Here is a 6,300-nt window from a genome sequence, read left to right as displayed (position 1 = left end):
GAAAATTTGAGAACCAGCTCTCAAATTTTGTGCGACGGAAATTCCGATGGAAAATGTCTGATGGAGCTTACACACGGTTGGAATTTCTGACAACAAGCTCCCATCGAACATTTTCCATTGGAAAATCCTACCGTGTGTACGGGGCAATAGGGCGTAGAGTTTTGATTTCACTCCTCACTACCTATCACAGTTTCGAAGGCCATAAAATGCCAAGATAGCACAACCCCCCCCCCCAAATGACCACATTTTGGAAAGTAGACACCCCAAGCTATTTGCTGAGAGGCATGTTGAGTTCATGGAATATTTTATATTTTGCCACAAGTTGCGGGGAAAATTACAAACGTTTATTTATTTATTTTTTGCACAAAGTTGTCACTAAATGATATGTTGCTCAAACATGCCATGGGCATATGTGGAATCACACCCCAAAATACATTCTGCTGCTTCTCCCGAGTATGGGCATACCACATGTGTGAGACTTTTTGAGAGCCTAGCCGTGTACAGGACCCCGAAAACCAAGCACCGCCTTCAGGCTTTCTAAGGGCGTAAATTTTTAATTTCACTCCTCACTACCTATCACAGTTTTGAAGGCCATAAAATACCAAGATAGCATAACCCCCCCCCAAATGACCCAATTTTGGAAAGTAGACACCCCAAGCTATTTGCTGAAAGACATGTTGAGTCCATGGAATATTTTATATTTTACCACAAGTTGCAGAAAAAAAAAAAAAATTTGCACAAAGTTGTCACTAAATGATATATTGCTCAAATATGCCATAGTTATATGTGGAATTACACCCCAAAATACATTCTTCTGCTTCTCCTGAGTATGGAGATACCACATGTGTGAGACCTTTTGAGAGCCTAGCTGTGTACAGGACCTCGAAAACCAATCACCGCCTTCAAGCTTTCTAAGGGCGTAAAATGGTGATTTTACTTCTCACTACCTATCACAGTTACGGAGGTCCTAAAATATCCAGATAGCACAACAACCTCCCCCCCCCCCCATGACCCCATTTTGGAAAGTAGACATCCCATGGTATTTGCTAAGAGGCATGGTGAGTGTTTTGCAGCTCTCATTTGTTTTTGAAAATGAAGAAAGAAAAGAAAAATTTATTTTTTCCTTCTTTTTTCAATTTTCAAAACTTTGTGAAAAAAAGTGAGATCTGCAAAATACTCAACATGCCTCTCAGCAAATAGCTTGGGGTATCTACTTTCCAAAATGGGTTTTTTTTGGGGGGGGGGTTGTGCTATCTGGGCATTTCATGGCCTCCAAAAGTGTGATAGGCAGTAAGGAGTAAAATCAAAGGTGGTGATTGGTTTTCGGGACGCGATTGGTCCTGTACGCGATTGGGCTCCCAAAAAGTCTCACACATGTGGTATCCCCGTACTCAGGAGAAGCAACAGAATGTATTTTGGGGTGTAATTTCACATATTCCCATGGCATGTTTGAGCAATATATCATTTAGTGACGACTTTGTGCAACAAAAAAAAAAAAAAATTGTCATTTTCCCGCAACTTGTGGCAAAATATAAACTATTCCATGGACTTAACATGCCTATCAGCAAATAGCTTGGGGTGTCTACTTTCCAAAAAGGGGTCATTTGGGGGGTTTGAAACTGTCCTGGCATTTTATGCACAACATTTAGAAGCTTATCACCCACTCTTCTAACCACTTGAAGACAAAGCCCTTTCTGACATTTTTTTTTTTTTTGCAAGAAAATTACTTTGAACCCCCAAAAATGATATATTGTTTTAAAGCAAAGGCCCTACAGATTAAAATGGTGGGTGTTGCCATTTTTTTTCACACAGTATTTGCGCAGCGATTTTTCAAACGCAATTTTTTGGGAAAAAACACACTTTTTTAATTTTAATGCACTAAAACACACTATATCACCCAAATGTTTGATGAAATAAAAAAGATGATCTTATGCTGAGTACATGGATACTAAACATGACATGCTTTAAAATTGCGCACAAACATGCAGCGGCGACAAACCTTTACAAAAGCCTTTACAGGTTACCACTTTAGATTTACAGGGGAGGTCTACTGCTAAAATTACTGCCCTCAATCTGACCTTCGCGGTGATCCCTCACATGACCGACGCTTGCATTTGCCTTTGCGTCTAAGCACAGGGGGACAGGGGTGCTTTGTTAATTATTATTTATATTGCTTTTTTTATTTTATTTTTAAACTGTTCCTTTAATTTCTTTTAATCATTTTTTTTTGTTATATCATGTACATATCCCCTATGATAGCAATAGTTAGTGACAGGTACTCTTTTTTGAAAAAAATGGGTTCTATTAGACCCTAGATCTCTCCTCTTAGAGATGATTGGAGCCATTCTGGAGCCATTCCACTAGTGTGTGGTAGCGTTTAAAAAAGTCACCGATGCAGAGACCAGGTTGGTCAGGACAGGAGGGACAATAAAAGTGGATGTCACGCCTGAATCCGCGTTTTTTGCAGACACGACATCTTTTTGGGGTGTTTTTTGGGTAGGGGTACCAGGGAGGGCATGCGGAAAATGCCTCTTGCGCAGCCAGATCGCTGCATTTGAGTTAGGAAGGTGGGCCATAACACCGTCTGGAAACAGAAGGGCTGTGACGATCTCTTCCTGGAATTTGAGGAAGGATCCAATCTGTCCTGAAGCTTTCTATAGCACAAAGCATTCAGCAGAGCCAATTGAAATAAATATACATACACTTTTTTGTATCAGCGTCTGGCCTCATGGGCAATTAGGTACGGCTCCAACAACTGGTTGTTGAGGTCCACCCCTCCCATATTAATGTTGTATTTGTGGACACAGAGGTGTTTCTCCACAACACCAGTCACCATAGAAATTTGGACTACAAGTGGTACCCCTTATCGAATAAGAGTGACACCAAGTTCCACACAATCTTACCAGCGCTTCCTATGTAATCTGGGCAGTTCTCCGGCTCTAGGTGACTATCTTTTCCCTCGTAAACCATAAAACTATATGTATAGTCTGTTGCCCTATAACAGAGCTTATACAACTTGACCCCATTTCTGGCACTCTTGCTGGGAAGATAGACAAGCAGGCAGAAAACTTAACCAGGGACTTATCAACGCAGACAACTTGATCGGGAGTAAACAAGGCTGCAAAGTGTTGGTTAAAGTGGTTTACAAGGGGCTGAATTTTGTAGAGCCGATCAAATCCAGGGTCACTCCGAGGACAACAGAGTTCATTACCATTGAAGTGCATGAACCGCAAGTTCTGCTCGTATTGTGTCCTGGTCGTGGAGGCAGAGAACACGGGCATATGGTGAATTGTGTCAGTGGACCAATATGACCGCATTTCACTCTTTTTAGTTGTGCCCATGAGGAGGGATAGGCCCAGGAAGGTCTTAAATTCGGAGACCGTAATAGGTCTCCAATCTCTGGCAAGGGTCAACTGGGGATTAGCGGAGATGAATTGATCAGCATACAAATTGCTTTGGTCCACAATAGATCTATAAAATCTACTGTTTCCACCTGAATTTCAGGTTGGCCAGTGAATGGGGGAAGTACGGGTGCTGCAGAAGTGATGGGCTCCCAATTAGGATTGGCAAATGCAGCAGAAAGGGCACTATGGACTCGACGGGCCTGTGTTTGTCTTCTTCTTGGTGGCAGCGGGACACTACTCATGCTAGCCACCTCACTAGCTTGAACTGCACTTATGGGACTCGCCACGTCACTAAGTGTTACTGCAGTGCTGGATGTACGACCAGGATGTACTAGGCCGCTGGTGCTTGCCAGTGCACCAGAAGGATAAACGGCGCTAGTACTGGCTCTCTGCTCCATACGAGAGCCCTGCGGTTCTTGCACTTCAACGACAGCAGAAGAACGGGGTCGGGTACGCCTGACCTTGGCAGAGACCACTACTCTGTCGTCAGAGCTATCGGTCAACATGCTGCTGCTGTCTACTGGTTTGTATTCTGAGCCTGAATCTGACAGATGAGTGACTTCCTCTTCAATATCTGTCATGCTCAGAAACGTGTAGGCCTCTTCACTACTGTACCTTCGATTTGACATTTTGGTCTCTAAATTTACTGGTACAGTAATGAGACTCACAAGAAAAATAGCTCCTGACTGTCAGCGACTGCTTCAAAAGTTACAAAAAAAACTGTTAGCGTTCGCAGGGATCAGGCCTGACTCTGCGAATGCTGCAGTTATGTGTTTTGTGTTTTTGTAAGTAACAGTGATCGATTGATACTGCACTTGGATGGGCTGGGCTGGGCGGAGGGACTAAACGCAGGTGTTAGCAGGTATCTGGGCTGATCCCGCTAACACTGGGTTTTTGGGAACCCTAAATTGCTGGGGACGCTAGTATAGATCTGATCAGATCAGATATTGATCCGTTCAGACATTATACTAATAGGGGAGGTGTATGGTGCGTGCGTGGGTGTTAGCGCTACTGGTACTAATCTGACGCTGCCTGAGGCGACGCAGACCCTATCTGACACTAAAACCTAACTGATATCACCTGCCGGGTGATCGGGGGTTAAACATTTATTTAGGTAACATACATACTGATGCTACCGTGACACTAATACAGTGATCACTGGTGACAGGGGGTGATCAAGGGGTTAATCCTTTACTAGGGGGGTTAGGGGGGTCCCTAGACCTATCTGGGCCTACACTAAGTACCCTAACACTGATTTTTGTTACTGACACCAGTACAGTGATCAAAAAAAATATGAACACTGCACTGGGTGACACAGTGACATGGGGTGAAGGGGTTAACTGGGGGGTGATCGGGGGGTGGCAAGTGTACCTACGTGAACTGGTGTTAGTGTAGTGTTGGTGCACTTACTGTAAGATGTTCTCTCTCCTCTCTCTAGAACAGAAAAGAGTTCCACGAGGGGAGATGACATCACTTCCCCTACTGTGTTTACACTTACACATGCAGGGGAAGGATTTAATTCACCAGGTGCAATCACCAGATCCAGGCCATATACCATTGGCCTGTGCCTGGGGATTGATCGGATCTGGATCGAATCTGATCGTCGCAGCCGCCTACGGGGCATGTGCGCGCAATGTGTAGCTACGGGCCAACCTGCCTCAGTATAACTGCGGCAGCTGGTCCAAAACCGGTTAAGGTGGATCTTCCATTCAGATCGTGGATCCACTTTCCTGACATGTCACCTTTGCTCAAACACAATTAGCTTAAAAATACTTTAAAATATAAAATGTTACATTTTTTTTTTTTAAATATTTACTTTGGTCTTGGCTTCTGACATTTTTGGGAAGTGAAGTAATGTGGGTGTCTCACTGTTGCCTCCTGTGCACACAAACTCCAACGCAAATGAACTTCTGCAATGGGTTGGGGCACATTTTTGTGGGATTTTGAGTGTTTAGCTATCCCAGGAGGCAAAAAGAGGGCATGAGTAAATATTTTTGTATTTATTTTGTAAAATTTTTATTTTTAAGGTTTTTTTGGAAGCTAATTTTGTTTGGACAGGGAAGGGTGGAGTTGGGGTTGCCTGGCAGGAAAGCCTACTTTACAGGGGTTTTTTGGTCCAGTGACTAATACGTTGAATGTAGAGGGTCAGCATAAAAGCCAGGACACTAGTTTTTATAGAAGGAGAAATCATCAATCATCAATGTAAGCCTCCATGTTAATTTTACAATTTCATATCTTTTATCTAGGATGAAAAAGTCACATTTTGGTCAGCTTCAGTTTATGAGTCCCCACAGATGTTCAGATGAAGACAACCTAGAACCCTTACCAATGTTGCTTAACGGAAAAATGAATGCTGCATAACTCCACCAGTATCCATATTACACTTTATTAATATGATCTGCAGATACTCTAATAAACACTTTGCCACATTACCACATGCTCACTATAAAGGAACCAGTCCCTGAAGGCATAACACCCTCCTGTTCGAAGGTCTGTGCTAATCAGTTGGCACCTACCTTTGCAAAGATCTTCTAACAAGTCACTGGAGCAGTCTGAAATGACCTCCTTCTTCAAATGCTCCACAATCATACCTGGCCTTAAGAAACCTACATCACAGGACTAAATAACTACAGGCCCATTGTGTTTTAGTGACTAGTAGTGACCCTCCTGAAGAACATCAAAATCTCCCTACTGCATTCCCTACAGTTTGCCTATAGATCACACAGGTCAGTGTAAGATGCTGTCAACATGGGGCTACACGTTATCAGCATAGAAATCCTGTACTCCAAACTTACCTAGCTCACTGAACCTACCTCTACCTGCAAGTAGGTTATCAGCTTCCTGACAGAGAGTAAACAGCAGGCGAAGCTGTGGGAAACCATATCCAGCATCCAGT

This window comes from Aquarana catesbeiana, linkage group LG01 (genome assembly GCF_042186555.1).
Source record: "Aquarana catesbeiana isolate 2022-GZ linkage group LG01, ASM4218655v1, whole genome shotgun sequence".
In the NCBI taxonomy this organism is placed as follows: domain Eukaryota; kingdom Metazoa; phylum Chordata; class Amphibia; order Anura; family Ranidae; genus Aquarana; species Aquarana catesbeiana.
Note: the sequence above shows the minus strand (reverse complement) of the source record.